Source organism: Vicugna pacos, chromosome 10 (assembly GCF_048564905.1).
Source record: "Vicugna pacos chromosome 10, VicPac4, whole genome shotgun sequence".
Lineage (NCBI taxonomy): Eukaryota > Metazoa > Chordata > Mammalia > Artiodactyla > Camelidae > Vicugna > Vicugna pacos.
The window spans coordinates 46,269,672-46,293,745 of record NC_132996.1 but is presented as its reverse complement, the minus strand read 5'-3'; the positions used below and the strand labels follow the sequence as shown (position 1 = coordinate 46,293,745).

Here is a 24,074-nt window from a genome sequence, read left to right as displayed (position 1 = left end):
TAAGGCAAAGACAGAAGCCTGGAGGAACTTGTGGCTAATTTCCTCGAGCAGCAGTCCCGTGGTAGAAAGAGGGGGACCTGACCTCAGGGGGCCCAGAGCTCCCCTCCCACTTGGCCACTTTGTTGGTTGCACTAGTCCTTAACTCAAATAAATGATGAGGATCAAAGGAGTTAATGCACATAAAAACTCTTTGTAAAGTACCAAGTGACGGCAACGGTCGAGCATGACTTCCCTCCCAGTCTCTAATATATTCTGATTTGCAGGGGGTTGTGTTGGCTTTTTAAAAATATATTCTAATTTGCCTGCTTTTGTTGTGCCTCTTTCTCTGTCTCTCTGCCCATATGTACACATGCTCAACCATCCCATTTGTCCAACTTGGTTCTAAAATGGGTTTTTCTGGAGGATTCATTGATTCAGGACTAAATGGTGATGGCTGAACACAGAGGCGAGTTGCTGGCTCCTGAAAGCAGAGTTCTGCTGCTGTCTAGCTGAGTGACCTCTGGCATGTTACTTCACCTCTCTGTGCCTCTGTTTCCTCAGCTTAAAATGGTGATGATGATGGTCACAGCTTCTGCCTCCACTGAGTTTTTGTGAAGTCCGCAAGCCACGTGTAGTGTGCCTAAGTACCAATTTTCCTATACTTTGAAAATACTCTATTGTCAAAAAAATGGACATGTGATTACTTTTACTTGATGCTAAAACTACACTGTATGAATCTGAGTCTTACTGTTTTGGTTCAGAAGTTGTTCTAAGGTGTTAAAGGGGCCCCAGCTGATATGATGAACTGAAATCATCACTGTGTGAGGTGGGGAAAGAGTTGGTGATTTGAGCTCTTGTATTATGTGGATTCTGGCTGCCTAAAGTGAAACTCCGTGATTTTAATCTGAAGTTGAAGGGGCCAAATAGGAACAATATTATTGCTAAACCAAAGTCACCAGACAGTGCCTTCTTTGAATGCCTGAGGCTGGCGTTCACAAATCCTGTCCTTATCAAGTGGCTGAGAGCCTGGTTTCAATGACCAGAATTCCATTGGCACAGTCCATTTCCCAAAGCAAGTTATGTGAGACACTGGTTCCTGAGAATTTTAATAGATGTTGCATGAAAAACAGTCCCTAAAATAAAACAAAATAAATAAGGACACAAATGAACTACTTATTATTTATAACTTAGATGATTGATTTCTTGGATATGTATAAGCACATCTGACTGTCCTTTATGATTGGATTACTGCATTCTGTTGATTCTTATTTTGTAGTTGGCTTTATTCTTTTGATAACTATGTAAATTTAAAAAGCTAAAGCTCTAATCTGTTCTTAGAAACAATGATCAGTACACATATGTAAACTAAAAAAATGGTGCGGTATATTGTATATGTGTATTTACATGCAATATAATGTATATGTGCTGTCAAATTGTAATAATGGAAGAGGGGAAAAAAAGAAAAAAACAGTTCCATGTTCCCTGTTTAGAAAACTTTGTGCTCAACGAAGGTAAGCAGATTCCTTTAACCAGAGGACTTCACAGAGCCTTTTCCATGCTGCTTTTCCCTGTGCACCCCCAAGAACATTCCTCAAACATCCTTGACCCCAAACCTTTCTTGTGGCTCTTATAGGACCCTGGTAATGCTGGCTTGTTAGGATTTAGAGTCAAATGGACCTGGAAGAGTCAAGTTCCAGCTCTATGATTTGCTACTTATTACAGTCATTTGCAAGGCAAATTACTACATTTAAGTTTTTATTCTCTCATCTACAAAATGGGGATAAAATACATACTTCCTGGGTGGGGGTATAGCTCAGTTGATAGAGAGAATGCTGAGCATGCACGAGGTACTTGGTTCAATTCCCACCACCTCCATTTGAGAAAGAAAAAAAAAAAGAGAGAAATCATAATTAAAATATATACCTCCTGATTGGTTACACGGATAAACCGTATTGTGGAAAGAAAAGTGATATATATATATGTGCTATATGTATGATAAAAATTAATGTTGCTATTTCTTGCCAATGGGCTCTGGTGGTGACAAGATTCTCCCAACCATCCAAATCTGTGCTGAGCTACACCAGCCACGGGTGACTCTTAAGCATCAAAAATGTAACTAATCTGTAAAGGAAAAATCTGTGCCAAATTGTGAAGACATAGCACCCCCAAAAAGAAGATGAACCATTTCCATTTTTCCATTGATTACATGTTGAAGTGATATTTATATTCAGTGAATTAAACAAGATATATTATTAAAATTAATTTTACCTGTTTCCTTTTACTTTTTAAAATAAGTTTACTGCTGTACAATTTTAAATCATATAGTGGCTCATGTTTGTGGTTCATATTATGTTTTTTATGGTCCAAATGGTTGAGTCTTAAAATTCTTTCACTCTCTATCCTTGTTTGTACCACTTAACTTATTGTCTGAGCCACTGACCACTTCCCAGGCTGCTGGACAATTCTTGGAGGGCCTGGCAACCAGGCTGAATTTCCAGGATATGGACTTGGAAAGAGTTAATGAATTAGCTTAAGATGAATAAGCTATGCCTAATAGAGACAGATTTCAGAGTCAAGTTGGGAGAAAGCATTATTTGGTCTGGAGTCCATTATTTTGGTCTGGGCTTTGATTTTATAACAACCCCACACTCCGTCAGCCTCTCGCAGACAGACCCACACTGCCAACTTAATCACCAATTAAGAGTGTCTGCATCAACTGGGTACTTTCTCAGGGCTGTGTGAGAGATGAGTTAAACAGATCTTTGGCTTCAAGGGCTTCAAATAGGTATTTTCCTTGAGACAAAGCATCTTGGGGTCCATTAAATGTCAACCTATCCAAGAGGGCCAGACTTAAAGGTGTAATGAATACCTGAATAGCATCCCTGGGCATTAAACATGGTGGGTGAGATGGGCAGAGTCCCACAGCTTTGGCTGTGTCTGCTTAAAGAAACATCTCACTGTCTACCCTACATGGTTACGTGTGGACATACCTGATTTCCCTTCTTAGAACATAGTCCCAAGTTTCCAGTGAAGACTCATATCTGCTTTACTTTTGTGTTGTCATCTGACACAGAACCTGGAGCTTGAATGTTCAGTGAAATGTATAAGGAAGCGTGAGAAAGAGGGAGGAAGGAAGGAAGGAAAGGAGGGAGTGACAGAGGTAAGATCAAAAAGCACAGCTAGTCAGTCTTAATCTGAGAGCTCTAGAAAGTGCCTGGCTACCCCAGGCTCCCTGAATGCATCAGCAGAAATTATCTGTTTAACTTCCAGAATTGCTCCCATAGCAAGTAATCTCCGTATGTCCTCAGAGGAGAGCATCCAAATTGGGTTTGACAGCATCAAAAATCCCTCTTTTAAAGCTGCCCTATACAAACCCACCCGCCCCTCAACATCACGTTACCCACTTGTCGTTTTTATTGCCACACAAATAATTGTGACTTCGTTTTTGTCTTTATACTTGGTCTCATTCCATAAAGATCCGAGATGGTTTATGACAGACAATGACACCGATAATGAAATAACATACCTATAAAATGAGAATCAAGTGTAGAGAAGCTAGCAATAGAAAAGCAAGACCAGGGAGAAATAAATCCAAAGGCCAGACAGGGTGTCCCCCTGGGTGATGGCAGGTGGCTTCAGATTTGGATCTGAGCCCGGTCAGGTCGGTTCCAGCTACAGAACAATTTCTGCAAGGCTTTTCCCTCCCAGGCCTTGAGGCCTTTAAGCCTCCTCAAGCCGCATCCCTTGTCTTCCTAGGCCAGCCCCAGAGGACAGACTGGTCTCCTGGTACCACACGGCAGTGGACAGAGAGAGGAGGAGGGGCAGGAGATGGAGCAGGAGCAGCAATTAAGAAATACCGATTACTGCCTTAATTGAGCTGAAGGGAAGCAGGGGACAGCCAGCAGTGTGGTTTGCGCCAACATCCTTCCAATAAGCTGTGTCTGTGTGGGGAGGAAGTCTGGGCCTTCCCCTCATCCATTCTCAGCATTCCCAGCAGAAGTCCCGGAAGCACAAGCCCGGAGCTGCTGGCAGGGCCAGGCGTGTGTGGGTGAGAAGGCCTTCTCGGCTGCTCACCCGGTGCCAGGCCAGCCTCGCTTTTCCCTCCCAAGGCCCAGGCCTGAGCACGTCTGCTCTTTCCCGACAGGCTAGGGGGATCGGCTTCCCAAGGAACCAATGGCACCGTAGAGGGGCCTAATTAAGACCTTCAAGCACGGTGCCCTCAGAGGTGGGTGAGAGTGACCAGAAGTGTCACTCCCGGCAGCTGCCTGCAGCCGACCCTTCGTGCCCTGTCACGTCCGCCCCAACCCTGCCCTCCCAGCCCACGTTCCTGTTAAGAAGGATCTGACCCCTGGCTCCTGGCCTGATTAGAGATGATGATGCTATTTTTTAAAAAACCATTCCTCCCTAATGAGCTTCCACATCCCAGTTTGCAGTCAGAGCCCACACGAGGTTGGAGCTGGGCTGGGCCTGTGTCCTCCGCAGCTGGCTCAGCCCGGGGCCCTCTGCAGCCTCATTATCACGATTCCCAGAACCAGTGCAGGCCTTTGTCTAGGAGCTTGTCCCTTGTTAGTGGCTTGAGGCTGATTCATTCCTCCTTGGCCTGCTGGGGAGCAGCATTGGCAGCTCCCCCGAACAAGCCTTTCTCCAGCCCCATCTGTGTGAAGGACTAGGCACCGGAGAAGCTGTGAAGAACCTGTTTTCAAGGATCTCACACTTGGGGTGGGTAGTTGGAAGGAATGTAGGGATGTGTACCTCCAGTTATATAATTCATGCTCTAATGGAAATGTAGCATGGGGTACACTCAGTCTACAATAAGGTGAGTGTAACCCAGAGCTCATGATCCTGAGTCCTTCTTGTCCCTTGAGATCCAGATAAGATTGAGCCCAAACTCCCCATTCCGTGCCCCCATAGAATTCCAAGACCTTCCCTGGATTTCTCCAGGTACCTGCGGGCTTATGTATCTCTGTCACCTCTGGGCTCCTGTGTCCACGCATGGTGTCTCTGTCTATGTACCGCGGACCTTGGGACCTGGTGACAAATCCAGTTCTTTTCCTGGATGTTCACACCGATGTGAACACACTCACACCCTCCCTGGAGGCATTCCTGAGTGTAATAGACTCTTCTAGGGTCAGGGATCTGGGGAAGATGGAGAAACAGCGCCAGACTCTTCAAATGGAACATTGGGTATCTTCCAGTCTTAAAAGGCCAATGACCAGGCTCATTCCCATGATCCACTTTCCATCTCCTCTCTCCTACCTGTGACTTGGATCTCCCTGCCCTCTCTCCACCTTTGAGAAAACAGAACCCAAACCAAACCAGACACAAATTTTTCTTACTGCCTCCGGCAGAAAAGCTTAAAAATGTCATTTTATTGTGAGGCCTCCTGTGACCTCCTATACTCCCAGTACCTTATAGCCTCCCCACTCCCGAAATTTTTCAAGAGATTTTCCCAGAGACAGTCCCTCCCTAAGATGAATTCTATGCTAACTATTTAGAGAGTAATATTTTCTCTTTATTATATTTGTTAAGGTGCCATTGTACAAGGCAGGCTGTTTGCCTAATTCTTCTAATTCGCACTAGGATCATTCATTTGACATTATCCTGGGAACTGAGTCTCCCAGCCACATTAGGACCTAGCCCTTGGATTCCAGTCACAGGTTTCATAAGAACTCTTCCCCGATGTTTAGAATCATACTTTCATAGTGTTGGAATCCACCTTAGAAGTCATTCCCAATCGCGTTAGCTGTCCTTGTATGCAGTCACAAAGCACTTTGTGCTTTCACCTGCTCTGCCGCTCACCATCGTGTAATGTAACTGATACATGCATTTTCAATGTCCCCCACTAGACTCTTCGTTTTTTAAGTTGGTTCTAAGACTCCATATTGTTTACTGCTATGCACAGCTGTTATACCTTGCCCATTGCAGGAGCTCAAAAAGTATTTGTTGAATGAGGAATAAAGAAATAAATGCTTACCAGCCGCCCCCTCATTTAGTAACTGAATTTCCCCGTAAAACACCCTTGATAGGTGACCATACTCTCTTCTGGGACCTCTAATGACAAGGAAATCATGGTTTTCTTACTGCTAGAAAGTTTTTCTTTTTGTTTCTTCTATAACCAACCTACTGCAGCTATTAGCCATTAGCTCCTACAATCCAGTGTTGCCAAACAAAATGCATTCCATTCAACTGAACAGCTCTCCAAGTACTTGCAATAGTTTCCTTCCTCCTCAGAGCCTTCCTACATGTTTCTTTTTCTACCAGGGAGGTTTTGTCTCCACTTTGGCTTCACTAAAGCCAATTCGTCTTTCATGTTGTAACTTTAATACCACTTTCCCAACAACCTCATGTGAACCACATGCCCACTGTCATCCTCTTTCATAGTCTCGTCTTTGTTTCCTTCTTAGTCCCTGTCACATTTGGTGATTATGTAATTCTCTGTGTATCACTCAGGACAGAAATCCAGTACTAACTAACTTAACCCACGAAGGGGTTGCCCTACCAAACCCAAAAGGCATCTCTAGACCTAGGAGTTCACATGAAGTTTTTCTCTCTTAACTTCTGCCTTATTCTGTGTTACACTCATTTCTTTTCAAGCGAATTTTCCCCTCCTTGGGATGGCAAAAATGGTCACTATCTCTTCCCATGTTGTACCTCTTTGCAAACCAAGGTCCTTCAGAAAAGGACACAAGTATCCTCCCCAATGGGGCTTCCACAAAACTCCTGGATGTGATCACAGCCAGACTGAAACCAATCACAGAAGCCAGGAGTGACTGATCGGCCAGCTCTAGGCCAGGTGCCAACTCCGGGTTCAGTGGATATACAGGAAAGTTGACAAGGCCAGTTCTTCAGGAAATGTTATGCTTCATTGGGAAAAGGGCAATGGACCATTTTTCACAGGAAGACGTCCTGGGCACGCATGAACTATGGAAGTCTTTTGATGAACACCCAACTTCTCCCTTAATTGTATGTGCTCTATTAGCAAGAAGCATTTATCTTTTCTCCATCACCAGCCAGAGAACATAGCATATAGTAGATATTCCAATAAGTTGTTGAACTAATGATTGTTTCAAATGTGTTTTCTCTTCTTTAGGCTGAAGACCACACCTGCCCTGTTCCTGCAACTTTTCTTCACACCACCTGGTTTTCAGCATTGCCAGAAATTGCTAGCAAAACTCTGCATCAGGACCTATGACTTCCAACCCAACCCCAACTATGAACAGGCTCCGTGACTCCAGGCAAACCATGCTGAACTGGTCTCCTCGTGGGTTAGATGAGAAAAATACTCCTGACCACAGTTTTGGAGAAGATTAAATGAGGTAATGGAAGTGCTTTGTGGATTACTTCATATGAGACGTAAGCTAAAGACCCTGCTAACTGCCAATGAGGCTTTCCCTAGAAGTGCTTTCAGTTGATTCTCCAATGAATGCATTAAAATAGGTGGTTAAAGATCGTTTGCTTTGCACTCAAATTCAGTGTCTCCGGGAAGCTCCCGGCTCCTTTCCTGGTTGTTGACACTGCATTTTTCATGATCCCAGTGCCTTCTGGGGATTCTCAGTGTTGGCCTGGATATCAGAGAGGAAGGATGTTGCTTACTTCTGGAAGACACAGGACCATGGAGGAAAGGGGAAGCCTGCAGAACAGATTGGCAGGAATAACGTTGCACATTTACTGCTTTAGTCGATTGCTTTAACCTTCTCTCTACTGTAAATAATGCCTAATCCATGTTATGAGAGAAGAAAGAGTCTGCAAATCTTAAAGTATATGGTTTCCTTTCTGGCAATGAACATAAAAACCCTGAATTAAGAAAGACTCACCTTCCTATTTAGACATGTTTATTGCCCTCAAAATAAAACCCAAGTGTCTAAACAACTCACAAAATCCTTTTTGTCTTGATCCAAACATCTCCTAAGACTCCTTCTCTTACAGGCTCTGATTTAGCCTTGGGGAAATACTTGTAGTCCCTCAAACTTGCCTTCTCTCTCCATTCCTTCTGAGTTTGAGTGGTCCCTCCGCCAACACTTCTCCCTCACTACTTCTTTTTCCTCCAGTTTATTTCTTCCAGGAAGTCTTCCTTGGTCACCACCCCAAAGATTAGGCTAGGTGCCCTTCAATACGCTACCGGAGGGTCCTGGACTTACTGTCTTATCAATGAGGGTTGAGACCCTGTCTATCTTTTTCAATGCTCTGTTTTCATTACCAAAAGTGTATGGCACATAGTAGGCGTTCAGGTTCATGTTTTGTTTTGTTTTTAACATGAAAGGGCTCTCATCTCCAGATGTTAAGAAGCTAAACATTCCATTCCAAAATAAAATTTGGGGCATAACCCATTGTCCTCTCCCCTATCAGCCTGGGTCTTTTCAATGAGGTCATTAAGAGCCATCATTTTCCACCCACATATGTGGAATTTGAACAGTGGCTTGTGACGTTTGGAAGGGATTTAGAGATCTTGGTGATTATTTGAGTGGATTTGCATCATGCTGCAGGCCCCACAGCACGGCAAGCCTTTGATCAACCTGTGGGCCAAAAGCTACATGCTAGCGAGGAGCCCGGAGCATCCTTTTCTGGGGACTAAGACGCGGGTGGCTTTCTCCATGCTCTTTGATTGTATTCTTGAGTGTTGGCTTTCTCTATAACCAGGGCCATGACTTTTTCAGGGATGCTGACAAATACAAATTGTAATCATCCCTAATCTAGCTGGAGCTTTCTGGCCATGAGTCGTAACCTTAATAAGTATAAGCAGATGCCATCTGTCTATCCACCTCCGCACTGCTGCCCCGGCCCCTTCTTTATCTGCTCAGTCTGGGAGAGCTGCCCACTTCCTGTTAGGGGCCATTCTCAGAGCAAGGAGCGGGCCTTGTGATTCTCACCAGGTCCAGGTCCTGTCCTTCCAACAAGTGAAAGAGCAGCAACTTATCTCATTGGTTTGAAGGTATTTCCAGTCTATCCTACTTTTCAGAGATTCAAAGATTCGTAACTTTGGAATCATTCCTTTGGGTTAGAGTATTATTTGCCCCCAAGTGCCCCTGTCAATGTGTTTATCAAATAGCATTTTAAAAATTTCAAGTGATAGAAACCCCAAACCAACTGCCTTAAGGTAAACAAGAAAACATATTTGCTCACATCCCTGCAAAGACCAGGGGTCATCTGAGTTCGGGCGGAGCCTGATTGAGGATACCTAGCAGTGTCCTTGGGAACTAGTTTTTCTTTCTCCTTCTCTCTCTTTGCCTGCTCTGTGTTCACGCCCTCTCCCGCAAGCCCCCTTGGGGGACCCAAGAAGCAGCGAGAGGCTGCCATTTCTCCCAGTTCCACATCTAAAAGTAAGAGGTTGTTTTAGCTCCTGCGTTCAAGCAAAAGTGCCACGATTGGCTCTGATTGGACACAAATGTCTCCTCTGGGGTCCTGTGTCCATCCCTAAGTGCCAAAGGAAAGTTAGCTTCACAAAAGTGCCTGGACTGAGAATGTGGTACTCACCGTTCCTAAAAGCAAATTTAGATGCTACCACTACACAAGATAGATACTGGGCAGCAACAAAATAGCAAATTCTTACTGCTAAATAAACCCATGCATCAAAGCCTCAAAAATGCTTCTGTCTCTCTCTCTCTTTCTGTGCATAAATATATATGTATATATGCATACATAGGTATATTCTAAGGAAATAATCAGCTATACAAAGGTCTGTATCAAAGACACACACTTGGTCATTATAACATTATTATCCAGGTAAGAGGGAGTTAACTATATAAAAGTCACATATGGACTATTGTGCTTATGCTAAAATGATGTTTTTAAAGAACATTTCATGGCATAAACAATGTTCATAATCTAAAAAGGGGCAGAATAAAATGAATACATAGTATGTGTAAATTATATTTAAGAAACACATTCATTGTAACTATGTGAGGTGATGGATCTGTTAACTACCCTTACCGTGGTAACCATTTTGCAGTACATATATAAAATCATTGAATTGTACACCTTAACCCTACACAATGTGATTCCTCCCTTATATCAAAAAAGCTGGAAAAAATTTTTTGAGAGAAACATATCACAAAACTATAGAAATATATAGCAATATATTAGCAACAGTTATCTTTTGTTTTTAGAGTTGTAGGTAATTTTTTCCTTTTTATTTCCTAAGTTCTTTTATAATAGGAAAATTAAAAAGTTCTTTTTTATCAAAAGCAACCATGTTACCTGGGGGTGGACGGTCATGTAGCTCAGATTACCAACCCAAAGCAGGGCCTTGAAGTCACGGATGTATTGATGGAGAGAAGATTTCAGGGAAGGTTTGTTTATATAGAGTCCTGCCTTGATAGGATGGACAGTAGAATCTTCTGCGGACCTGCCGGAAGCACTGAGAACCTGAGGCAGGATCCGAGGGGCATTGGGAAGGCGGACAGCATTATCCGATTGGGCTCCAGTCAGCTCTGGTTGGGCCCCAGATTGTCTTTGCTGAATTTCTGCCTCTTTAAGAGGTATCCACAGGAGTGGGCACCATCCTTAGCTCATTGGAGAGACTGATGTGTGAGGCATGACAGAAATGACCCAATCCCAGGATTTGGGGCACGTGAACGCAGCACAGGAACTAATTTGCTGTGGATGGGTGACACTTCCCCCAATTTTCCCCAAACCTGCCACTAACAGTTATAGAACAGCTTGAACAGTTACAGAAACCATCGTATTAAACTCCTTATCCATGTCTTAAAGGCATTCTATACTTTTCTTTTTTTTTTAATGGGGGAGGTAATTAGGTTTATTTATTTATTTATTTTTAGAAGAGGTACTGGTGATCAAACCCAGGACTCTGTGTATGCTAAGCATGTGCTCTACCACTTAAGCTATACCCTCCCCCTTAAGGCATTCTACACTTTGCAAAGTACTCTCAATATCCTACCTCATCCTGTTGCTACACTGACTCTGTGGAGTAGGGAGGGCTGCCAATGTTCCCATTTATCAGAGAAAGAAAGTGAGGCATTTAGAGAGAAGAAAGGTTAGTTAGAGAGAGTCTTAATAAAAGGCGTTTGAGTTGCATGCAATCTGATTCAGGAAATTGGGGATGTACTGTAAGAAGAGAGCGGGCAATCCTGGGCCCCTCCAGGGTCAGGGATGAGGTTTAGCTGTGCCTCTTGGAGCCTACAAATAGAGGGGTAAGTACTGCCACTCACTACATTGCATGGTTTCTCCTCTGCCTCCCTCTGCCTGGGGGCCCCATGTGCTTATTACTCTCAGGAGATCTACTTACTCATCTTGCACATACCCTAACATGGTCACCTGCCCTAAAGACTCAATGACCTTATAGTTCCAGGACCCACCACCAACCAACCATGGGATCTTAGTCCAAATTCTCAAGGGAGAGAACCATACTGACTCAAGGCAGTCTTGAATGGGGCCACTATTGAAGTAAGATATTTAGAACCCCAAATACTAAAAAGATCACATTGCCCACTCAGGGGTAATTTAAAACAAAGACAACACTATTTAATAAAACAGTCTTTTAATATACTATTTTATGTAGTCCTATATATATTATATATTTACATTTTATATAATATTGTATTTGGCAATGTTCCCTGTCCCTCCAAAAAAATCCTTTAGAAAAGATGGAGTTCCCTTCTATTCAGTTCTGTCAAAATGTCTCATATTAGCAAACATCCTCTCTCATACTTCATTCTGAACATAACGTACTGTTTAGGGGAAGGTATATTAGCCCTAGAACTTCCTCAGTTACTACTGGCTTGAGATGATTACAGAAGTTACCTGGCAGAATTGGTTGAAAAGGAGACAAAGAAATTCAACACAGACTTACTAGGTATTATAACTACTACAAGCCCCTAATTCCAAGTGTTGGATATGGTTGTAAACAAGCTCTTTAAGGATCTCTTTAATATGCAACACTGGAAATTGCAAAGATAGACATATGAAAAATGCAAGGATCCTGTTCTAAAACTGGCTTCTTGCGTGCTTAGAGATAAAATACTCAGTGACCATGTCATGTAAGAATTCAGTTAAGTGCTCTGCTTCCCACAACTCATGCAGAAATACAAATGATGTTTTCTGGAAAGGAATGAAATTCAATGACTCAAAAAATGGCTCCAGTGATAGAAAAGATATCGATGTCAAAGATACTTTTTGAAGAGTTTAAGTAAGGTCGTTTTGTGACATATGAGGGGGGGAGAAAAGCACACTTTGAAACTGATACAGTATTTTATATGTGATTCACAATAGTTAAACATAATTAAATGAATAGATTAGATACAATAGGCATGCATTTGTATTATTCCATTCACATACCTGGAAGTTTACCTGTTCATGTTGGGAAGCAGAATTTTCTTGATTTTCTCCCTGGGAGAATAGGAAATAACCTCATTTTGTGGGCTCATATTCATGTACATATGATAAATGTAAGGAATTTGAAAAAAAAGTTCTGATTTTTGTCATTACGGTTATTCTTATTTTTTTGCAATAATCAAAATCAAGATATTTCAAGAGCTTCTCTGGGTATTTTGCTTGTTAATGTTTGATTTGTGTCTGCAGGTCATCTACTTATTAGCTCATCAAGGTCTCCATGGGTCTGTGGCCAAACATTATCCAATAACTGAAATCCAGGAGGGACAGGATCCTGGGGTACAAATGTGGCCACACAGAATTGCCTGGGGTAATTCAGAGCCTGGGGAAGAAACCATATCAAAATCCTGTCATCCTCTGTTCGCATCAGGACTCCCTCATCCCAATTCCTGGTCTCTTGTCTACTACAGAGTGAGACTATAGCAAAATCTCATTAACCCTCTGATTAATTTCTAAGAGCAGGCGTAACAAGGGACCAAACATTTGATGGCTTTAAACAACAGAAACTTACTCTCTCACAGTTCTGGAGGCCAGGGGTCTGAAATCAAGGTGTGGGCAGGGTTGATTCCTTCCCAAGGCTCTGCAGGAGAATCCATTCCATGCCGCTCTCAGCGTCTGCTGACTGCTGGCATCCTTGGCGCTCCTCGGCCTGTGTGCTGTATGACTCCAGCCTCTGCCGTTGTCTTCACAGGGCTTTCTCCCTCGCGTATCTGCCTCAAATGTCCCTCTCCTTTCTCTTATAAGGACTCTCATCCATGGCTATAGGACCCACTCTACATCCAGGATGAGCTCATAGGAAGATCCTTCATTTAATTATATCTGTGAAGTTGCTTTTTTCAGTAGGTCACCCTCACAGGTTCTGGGTGTTAGAACTTGGACATATCTTCTGGGGACAACCCATTCAACCCACTACATCCCCTGACTTCCTAAGTAGCAACTTTACTCTTAGTTCTTCAGTGACGTGAGCTTTGAAAACAATACCAGTCAGCTGCCTTTCTATGGGGCTTGACAGCCCAAAGGTAACTTCTTGATTCACCGCTGAGGTCTGAGCAGGTTTCTGGGTACAAACAGCAGGAGCTTTTTATCCCCAGGTCTTTTGACATCCTTCCCGGTCTGCGCTGGTCGGGCGTCAGAAAGAGTAGCTGAGAAAAGTGAAATCAACGTAAAAATAAAACCTCAGTCTGGATTGCGTGCTCTTTCCCTGTATTTTTTTTCCACCCTCTACTTGTCTGTATTCTTCACCAGACTAAGGTCTGAGAGGACAGAGATCTTTCTGTTGACCACTGAGTCCCTAACACAGGTGAGGAGTATCTGTCAAAGAAAGAATGAGCCAAAGAAAGGGACGTTTTTGGCACACCTGGCTCTCATCTGGGGTCTTCCCTGCCCAGCTCACACTCCTTCTCACTGGAATGTCCAGAACCTCAAGGTGTCGGCTGCTCCAGGGCTTGGTTACCTTGGAGATGAACGCACCCAACCTGTCTTTATTTTCCCCTCAGTTTTTTCCCCAAGTATGCCTTCCAGAAAGCACAAATTTAAATGAGGCCAAGTCAAGAAGCCTGCTCATTAATGAAATCCTGGCCTCGCAGAAATAGATGCAAATGAGAGAATGGAACAGAAAATGCCCTTGTAAAACTTCTAACAGAAATAAACTTATTTAATTAACGAAGGCCGTGCTGGTGTGTGTGTGTGTGTGTGTGTGTGTGTGTGTGTGTGTGCGCGTGCGGTGTACAGGGTGTATTCCTGAATACCATCACATCTGAGAGGCCACAGGAGAGATGTGCTTCCTAGAAAATCCAACTGGAAGTTGAGACCTCAGAGGACAGAAGCCCTAGTGATAACATGGACACGCATGGGGCAGTCCTGTGGGTTCTGGAAAAGTGCAGCTCGGGAAGTCTTGGTCACTCTCCTCTGCCTCTACTGACCCTGCTCAGGAGGTCTCACTCTCCCATCTCATTGGCCTCCTCCCCCTCCTGTGATCTGTTCCTGCCTGGCCCTGATCTGACTCTGCCAATTAATGATGTCTTGGATGCTGGGAGTATGCAAAATCTGGTAGGACGGATTGATGAAGGCCCCATAGCCTTCCTGCAGGACAGCCCGTGCTGGGGTGGTAGCGGAGGGGGCGGGAATGTTTGCTTCACACACTGGGGCAGACATCTGCCATCCTGTAGGACCAGTACCGGGTGGCAACTCCCCCGCCACCCTCTCCCCTTCCTTCTATGTCTGACCCAACAGTCCCTAGTTTCTACTACGCATCTTCATGACATTTTATTCTATAAATACTTCCTCCCCAGCTCAAAAATGATGAAACAAATCAAACATGACTTACCTTTCTGCCTCATTCCATTTGGACTCATTCCAGAGTGTTCATAGCAATTCAAAAATCACACCCAGCTTCATCTTTTTATCTCGGTTGCTGTCTTCTTCCCTGGCATCTAATGCAGTTTCATCTTAATACGTTGCAAAAAAAACCAAAACTGGATTGAATGTCTCTAAGATAAGGAATGACTTGAATTTAAGGTAATTGTAATTAAAGTAGGAAGAAAAGAGCATGGTAATTTTGTAGCAGGACAGTTTCTGGGTTCAATTCAAAAGCACGAAATAGTCTGTGACTTTGCGGAAAATTGTGTAAACTGAGGATCAGTTTCCTCATCTGTGAGATGGGGCTGTGAGTAAGCACCTCAAAAGACTGTGGCAGGCCTTAACTGAAAAAAACACACGGCAAAGTTCTAGCATATAACAGCTGTTCAGTAAGTGTAAGTTCTCTTCCCTCTCGGCCCTAAAAATGCTCTGATATTGACTGAGTTTCTTTCATAATAAACGTTGTCTCTAGACATAGTTGTTCCAAGTTTCAATACCTAGTCACATCCATACTTATTTCAAATATTGCGGCAGGAGCACATATGATTTTAAATATAGGCTTGGGCTGTACACGTAAGATTTGGGCATTTGACGGTATGCAAATTATACCTCAATTAAAAAAGTCTGCTTTCTTTCCTCCCAAAAGTGTGGGATTGTGTTTCCACTCTCTGAAAAGCCCCCTGACATCCTAGCTTGGCTTCCAGCTGCAGATGTGCCCCAGCTGGAAAAGGTGAGGACAAGCTGCTTAAAAGTTTATGTACTGCATTTCCTCAGCTGTGAATCCACATGTTCTCATTTTAGTATTTCCAGAGAAGCCACTTTCATTTGATACCATGTTTCTTCTCTCCGCTGCCCTTCCAAACCATTCACTCCCTTATCTCTGGAAAGCTACCCTTAAATTGTAGGGTGTTTTAGATCAGTGCCATCAAGGAACCACTGAGATCTGCTAATTCAATGTAGATCATCGGAGGATAAGTAATGACAAACACATTTTGAGCATTTCCTACATGCCGGGAATTAGTCTAAGGTTTTACACGTGCTAACTCGGTCTTTACGACAAAACCTACTGAGGTGGTAAGATCGCTATCCCCATGTTACAGATGAGACGAGTGAGACTCAGAGAAGTTAAGGGGCTTACAGGGGTTCAAACAGTGTGAAAGTGGCAGAGCCGGGATTTGAGTGCAGGCAGTTGGGCTCCAGAGGCTCTGCCCTTAACCACTCCCTGCACCTCACCGCCTCGCTGGATGTGATTATGTCAGTAATAGGAAAATGTAGGTGCGTGTGCTGAAAGCTCACTGAGCGTATTGAGAACAAAGGCGGGGGCAAATGTTGCAGTTCTGGCCCTGGGAATTTGTCGTCTCGGGATAGGCACATGCAGAAACCTAAACATGGAAAACGTCGGGGACCAGGAAGCATGTTTGGTATCACAGTTCGAGGCTTTGATGCTGAGCCGAGAGGGAGGCCCCAGGGAGGACACCGTCCACCGGTCACTTTGCTGGAAAGAGGTTTTGAGGGCTGTCTAGTCCACTCAGGTTGCTCTAATAAAATAACAGAGACTGGGTGGCTTACAAACAACAGAAATTTATTTCTCTCAGTTCTGGAAGGTGGAAGTCCAAGATCAAGATGCCAGCAGACTTGGTGCCTGGGGAGGGCCCCCTTCCTGGTTTCTAGACAGCGCTCTTCTTGCTATGTCCTCACATGGCCTCTGGGGTCTCTTATAAGGACACTGGTTCCATTCATGAGAGCTCCAACCTTATGACCTCATCACCCCTCAAAGGCCCCACCTCCAAATACCATCACACCGGGGATTAAGTTTCACCCCACGAATTCATGTAAAGAGCATGCTAAATTGGCTCCAGCCAATTTACAGCCCACTAACAGAACCCAGTCCCATCCCAATCGGACTTCACCCGGAGAGGCTCCACTTTCATTTTGCATCTGTTCTTGTCGAGCACGGCAAAGACTTTCATTTTGTCAGTTCTCAGTCCTCTTCTTAACTTCAACTCTCACCACTGGCCTTCATCGCTTCAGCTGACAATGACCATGTTTGCAACTCCTACGGCTACTTCCTACAGCATATTGGTGCTTATCACAATTACTGTCTCTGGGTATATGTGTGTTACCTCAAGGCTTCAGGTTCCTTGAGGGCAGGAGTACTGTTCACCTCTGAGCATCCAGTCTAGCACTTAAGTGCTTCTCAAATGCTTAATGATGGCAGTCAGACCTGGGTCCACTTTGTGCTCTGCCACTCAACCTTAGGCAAGTCACTGGACTTCAGTGGCTCAATTTCTCCATCTGTCAGGTGCCCAGGCACTGAACACATACTTTTGAAGGAATGAGTAAATCTGTGACTGAGTGAGTAAATGAATGAATACCCTTCTCAACCTGCTTACACATCCCTTGAGTCAAGGAAACCCTGTGAATGAGAGCCCACTAGAGAGTTAATAGCTTGGCAACAAGCATCAAATGTTTTATTTTGTTTTGTTTTTTTAATTTTCAAAAAAATGCAGTAAACGTAATCAAATACCTACTACAATGGCTATCACAATGGTCCAAGTTGACCCCCGCCTCCATTAACCTCCATTTCCTGGTTTTCAACCCGTGTGAATCAAGGATGATCTGTACGGCAAGCAAAATATAGTAGAAGTTACAGTGTGTTATGTGTGACCTCTGAAGCTAGGTCCAAAAAGTGCAGTCACTTCCACCTTGGACCATTGCATTGCTTGCTCTGGGGGATGCCAGCTACCAGGTCATGAGAACACTCACCTCCGTGAACAGGTCGACACAAGAGGAGCTGAGACCTCCCACCAACAGCCAGCACCAACCTGCCAGCCATGTGAGAGAGCCGTCTTGTAAGTAGACTCCCCCAGATGTTGTACAGCACAGGGAAATATGGTCATTATTTTGTCATAACTTCAAATAAAGCATTATCTGTAAAAATACTGAATCTCTGTGCTGCAAGCTTGAAACCAATATACTACGTACTGTACCAATGATATAAATAAATAAATAGAAGTATATCCTCCAGCCTCAGTCAAGCCTTCAGATTACTGTAGCCCCAGCTGACACCTTGAATGCTATCTTAAGAGACCCTACGGCAGAACCACCAGCTGTTCCTAAATTTTTTTAAAAATTTATGATTTGTGTATTTTGTCTCAAATTTTAAAAATTAATTTCTTTACTTTTTTAATGGAGGTACTAGGGATTGAGCCCAGGACCATGTGCACCCTAGGCATGAACTCTGCCACTGAGCTATAGCCCTCACCTGTTCCTGAATTTTTGACCCACAGAACTTAATGAAAGATAATAAATATTCACTGCTGTTTTAAGCCACTAAATGTTGGAGTAATTTGTTATGCAGTAATAGATAATTATTGCAAAGGAAAACCAAAAAGAAAAAAAAAAGGTAGACATGTCACATGAAGCACACAGAGAACTCAGTATCTGGTAGAGTGCTTTACCCATCATGACAGAGAATCTCCACACTGTAGGAGGCATCACCCCTGCCGGGTGTTGGATGCAGGTGCCCCAGGAAGCGTCACAATGGGTACAAGTACAGCAGGAGGCAGAAGATCCAGACTGAGCCAGAAAAACACGCTCTGAGCACGTGCTTCACCTCCGCCACCTCTCCCACATCCTTTCACCGCTTCAGCAAGCCCTTAATTGGGAACAGTGATGCCCCGAGATGATAAGAGAAATAAAGGGTACAGTGCTGGCATCTGGGAGAGCAGGGCCAAACTCCTTGCACTGGCTACAGGACTGAGATAGTACACATGGTGTCTTAATGCAAATCAAGAAAAGGCACCCCTTCCTCCCCGCAGCTGCAGCCCCCTCCAGGGCACTAGCGTGAGGAACAGAGTTTGGCCTGGATTTCACCCCTCGGGTGCTCTTGGTTGGCACCCTCTGCAGGGCACAGCCAACCCTAGGGGGGATTATATCAATTGGCGGCTACCCAGATTCTAACCCTCTATTGCCAGCCCCTTCCCTTGACCCCCACGATGCTGCAGAGAGCTCCCAGACCTAGGATCAGAACTTGACGAGAGGTGGAGGCAGGCCCCGCCCACACTGGAGGCAGAGTAGGCGCTGTGGCGCAGAGCACACAGCCTCACGCTGCCTGGGCCGTGCCAGACTTGTGAGCCCAGGCTCAGAGGGGGCAGGCTTTATTTTTAGCAGGTAATCAGCCCTCATTTTGTTCCTCTCAGGGAAGCCCCGCCCTTGTCTAAATGGCCTATGTAATTAGCACCTCTCCAGCTCTAATTCCCTCCCTAACTGCCTGTAATTATCATCCAGCTGACCTTTGTTCCCTTAATTGCTGTTTGACTCCTGATCCCTGTACACTGCTTTGCCTCCTCTTTCTCTCCCCTCCCTCCGGACTCTCGGAGTTATTGTATACAGCCAGGTATTTGTTTTCTCTAATCCCAGGGAGTCTTTGGCATCCCCACTTCTCCCCTCTTTGAAACGGATCTTCTTGGAAACAACACTCATTTGCAGAGTGCTGTTTTAAACTACTTTCTCCTGCTCAGCCTTGTTGACTTCTTAGAAATCAACTTCCAAGTCAAGAGAATGGGTATTGCTAGCCTCCTTTTACAGGAGAGAAAATTAGATGAATAAGATCATTTAGGGACTTGATTATGCAGGTAGTTACTGATGGAGAGACCACACCTAAGCATTTGATACAGTGGCCTCTGGCTTTCCTGCTTCTCCTGGCCAGAGAACTCAAACCTGGACTGCCCCAGTGATCCCGTTCTATGATCTCAGTTTCTAACTCATACTTTCAACACTAGGCATGGCCACTTACTTACCCTTGTTTTTTATTTCAACCTCAAGTTTTCGGAATTTGAGGATTGCTTTTTCCCTCTCTCTGCCCCAAGATGATATACAGTAACAGTAAATGTATCATTTTCTGACCCCTCAAAGTATATCAGATACCATTTTGATGTCTTACAGAGAGTATCTCATTATATCCACCCCTTGACTCTATGAAGGATTCCTATTCCATCCCCTCTACATACCACCCAAAGCCTTCTCTCCAGCTAATGTCCCTTCCATCTCCTGCAATTTCAACTTCCCTCACTCTAGCAGATCAGCTGTGACTGTTACCTACGACCCCATCTAGCTGTCAGTCTCACTCTAGAGACCTCCCTTGCAGGCTTTGAAGAGGTGAGCATCTATGTCAGGAGGCTCAGTAGCAAGGAGCTGAGAGCAGCTTCTATGTTAGGGTGACCTCCAGTCAATAGCAGCAAGAGATTCAATTCCACAGCAACAAGGGAATGAATTCTACCAACAGCCAGAGTGAGCTTGGATGTGGATTAATCCCCAGCTGAGCCTCCAGATGAGAACACAGCTCAGCCCACACCTTCAGTGCAGTCTTATGAGACCCTGAGCAAAGAACTCAGTTAAGCAATGACTAAACCCTTACCCTGGAATCTGTAAGGTAATACATGCATATTTTCCAAGCTACTGAGTTTGCGCTAATCTGTTATGCAGCAATAGATAACAAATACACTGCCTCATAAAACCTCCTTCTCTGCCATCCCCTTTCTTTTTCCATGATTTGTTTTTCTCTGTATACTTACCACTACCTGATGTTTAATTTTTTTAACTTGTGTATTTGTTTATCATTTCTCTTCCACCACAATGTAAGATCAAAAAAGAATCACAGCTGAATTCGTAACTCCCCTAAAGATTTCTGGTTCATAACAGGAATTTAATAAATATTTTAAAATGAGTAAGTGAATGAATGCATGGTTTCCCATTTTGATAGCTACATTTTTTTTTATATGTACCACAGCCCAATGGTACATAAATAGTGATGGACCAGGGTTGTTGTGTTCTTTTTCCCTAACATATCACAGATCAATTCTTTTGTAAAGTGCAAATAAAGTGAATTACTAGAAAAATAAAATAAAATAATGCTAATTTTCAAAATTTATTATAATATTCAAACGATATAAAATTACTCTGTCAAATTGCTAGATATTTTCTACATGCTGGCTTTTACTATCTGTACTTATCTCATTACAGACCAGCAACAGTTGTTGGACAGGTAAAAGTTCAGGAAACATTTTAAGTGTCACTGCTGAGCAAATGGCCAGTGCCTTGCTCAGATCTCCTCAAATATTTTTTCCCATTTCCATGTGGCTTTCCTCCTAACTTTGGTGTGGAAGATCACTCAGTAACTTCTGAGATGGACTGCACTCAGGCTGCTAGAGCCCAGCCCCCTGCCTAATCCAGAATTTTAGAATGAAACATAATTCAGAATTTTCCTGTGGGATTAGACTGAAGTCACCTTCTTTGGAACTTTACCTAAAATTACACCCTTGCTTAGCTCCCCATTTTGCTGCAAGGGGGTCTAGAAAGGAGGGAGATGAGGGTGGGGATGGATGGCTATAAACTAAAAACCCAGAAATGCTTATTGCTCCTGTGAGGTTACATGAGATTCTTACTCTCTTCACTCTGCTCTCGTATAGCTTCCAAATTTTCCATGATAAATATATGTTAGATTTGAAACAGAAAACAATACAGTTTGGGGACAAAAAAATCAGTGGCCATATATATAATAAACAGCACATAGAGTGGAACTGTATTTCTTTTCCCATTTTTATCTCTTGCCTTTTCCATCCTGACCACCTCATTATGTCTATTGCTTTTCTGTTGCTTTGAGATTTTTTTTCTTTTTAAGGCTGGCTTTACTCTTTCCAGTATTTAACACCCAGTAGACATGTAATACATTACCATTGAAAGACTGAAGGAATGTGTTAATTAATTCATAAGTAAAATGAATTTCTACCAGATACAAAGTAAATGGTTGGGAATGTCCTTGAGACATTCAAGGACATTGAGAACCTTGAGAACCTTGGCCCTGGGACCACCCTTGTATTGCCCATATCTGACTCTTTCCATAGTAGATTGGAGGAAAACTGGGGAGAAAATTTGGCTTTCTGGGGTCCCAAGTGTAATTTCACTCAAGTGACTGCCACTGGTTGCTGTTTAGAGTCTTCCCAGATGGTAAACATTCACCCGACCTTTGTGGAAAAGGCATTGGTGATATTGAGATGAGATTCTACTGAACAGGATGCATCCTTCCCCATCAACTCTCTTCTCTGCTCTGAGGAACCCGGGAGAGTCCAGCTTGGATGTTGGCAATGAGAGCCCTGCCCTGAGGCCCACACAGGGAGCCCCCGCATCAGTTTGGCCCCCAGCTCCAGCTCTGTGAAGTGATGAGGTCATCCTGATTGTTTTAAGAGCTTAGCTTTATTTACCCCACCTCATCCCTAGAATGAAGAGTTTCTAATCACTGAAGGAGCCCTCACTGACCTTTACTTTCCCCAGTACAGATTCCAGATAGCAATTACTCTGAAAATTGCTACAAGATGGACTTAAATGAGAGGCAATTTGCCAAAGGTTCACTTTCTGTTTTCATGTCCTAACTATGTGGAGCGTCAGACCTGTCTCAGATGGAATAGGCCGGGGAAAGAGGTAAAAGTAGCAAGAGTTGCACGTATCAGGCCAGCACTGGTCCAGGCCTTGGCTCCTGTCAGCTTATTTTCACACATCTCATCGAGGATGTATGAAACCAAGAGGAGTGGAGCAAGAGGAAGAGCTGGCACCTACCATGTGCCAGATATTTTATCTGCATAATTGGATTTATTCCCATTGATTGGGCACCTGTTATGTGCTAGGTACTTTCATAAGAACATGTCCTTTTAACCTTCACAAATCCTAACAAAGCAGATGTTAGCCTCATTTATTCTTTAAAAAATGAAGAATCAAAGAGGGAAGTTACTTATTATGGCTAAGATTGCTCATTCTGATCTGATATTTGGCCTCTTAATCTCTCTCACTAAAAGAACCCCCACATTTGAACTGGGCAAATGGCTGCTCAGAATAAAGACGACATTTCCCAGACCCCTTTGCAGGTATGTATGCACATGACTAAGTTCTAGCCAATGGAATATAAACAGAATGTGTGTTCAACTTCTGGAAAATGTCTTAAAACAAAGAGAGAAAAGTTTTTCTCCTGCCTATTGATTGGGATGTTAGTTGTGATGGCTGGAGCTAGAGCAATCAATTTGAACCATGAGATGGAAGTCACATATTGAAGATGGTAGAGCAATAAGATAGACAGAATCAGTGTCCCTGATGGAGTATGGAGCTACTGTACCAGGCCTCCGTGGTCTATCTTTACATAAAAGAGAAACAAATTTTGATTTACTTAAGCCATGGTTATTTGGTTTTTTTCCTAAATCACAGGCCTGAGATCCCATAGCTAGAATGTCATAGAGCATGTAGCCCAACCTAGGTGTGATTTCAGACCTCCTGAATTCTGTAGTCATTCTGCAGCTCTAGGAGGAACTCTAGGAGGCTGGTAGTAATAGTTAGAAATACGGCTTAACTGAGCACTTGAGATTATAGCTTTTCCTTGAGATTAAACCACGCTGGGCCTTTCTTTACACTGGTTAGAGGCAGATGCAACCAACCAACCAACCAATCATTAATGTAACAGAAACCGTATCTCCAAATCCAGTGCTCTTCCCACATTGCCAACCTAATGCGAAGTCATCAGTCCAAAGGACTTATGAGTAAGTGACAGAACCCATTTGGAGGTTTGATTTCGTGATTTCCAATCCCACGTTCTTTCCACCATATTAGGCTGCTTCAGTGGCATCTGGGCCAAATCTGAGAATGTAGGATCCTCTTCTATCTTCTCCAAGAACAATGCAAGAAGATAACCAACAGATTGGAAAGAAAGTAGGAAGACAAACATCACCATCTGATCCCGCAAAGGCAAGTACTGCATTTTATTCGTCTGGCCATCCCCAGGGCCTCAGACAAGACATGGCACACACCAGGCATTTAATACAATATTCTTGGAAGGAGAAAAAAATGAAGGGTTAAAAAGCTGAAATCAATGATCCAAACAGACTTAAGTCTATAGTCTACCGCAGTACACGGTGGGCAGCAATGGCCCTGATGAGGCTGTGAGCAATATACTTTATTGGGCAAGAAACCAAGGCTGGGTTTTAATAAAATGTCCACATTGACATATTGATTTCTCTTGCCCAGACTCCTTGCTTTCAGGCTGTTGTCTCAGGCAAGGCAATCCATAGAGGGTACAATCTATCTCTCACTTTTGTCCCCTGGTGACTAGTTGACACGTGAGCTATAGAGCCCAGGGCAGTTAGGGTTAACCTCTGCTGGCTCAAACACAATATATACAGACAGTATCACCCACTGACAGGGAGAAATAGAAGCGTTTTTAACATCAGCACGCTTTGCTGTCTCCTGGCTGAGCCATGTTGCCTTGATCTTGGTCAAGGTACTGACTCCATTTGACTCAGTTTGCTTCATCTGCAGAATGGGACTTAATGGCATTTGCCTGGTAGAGTTGT

At 43.6% G+C, this 24,074-nt stretch overlaps 1 protein-coding gene across 2 annotated transcripts in view; it reads left to right on the top strand.

Moving 5' to 3' along the window:
* The window catches only part of KIF18A (kinesin family member 18A), a 237,797-nt gene extending 230,413 nt beyond the window's left edge, over positions 1-7,384 (top strand). For both annotated transcript variants that reach the window (XR_012076642.1, XR_012076645.1), the window contains exon 22: positions 7,070-7,384. The gene's annotated coding sequence lies outside the window, so the exon portion shown is untranslated. The remainder of the gene's footprint in view (positions 1-7,069) is intronic.
* The last annotated feature ends 16,690 nt before the right edge of the window (positions 7,385-24,074 follow it).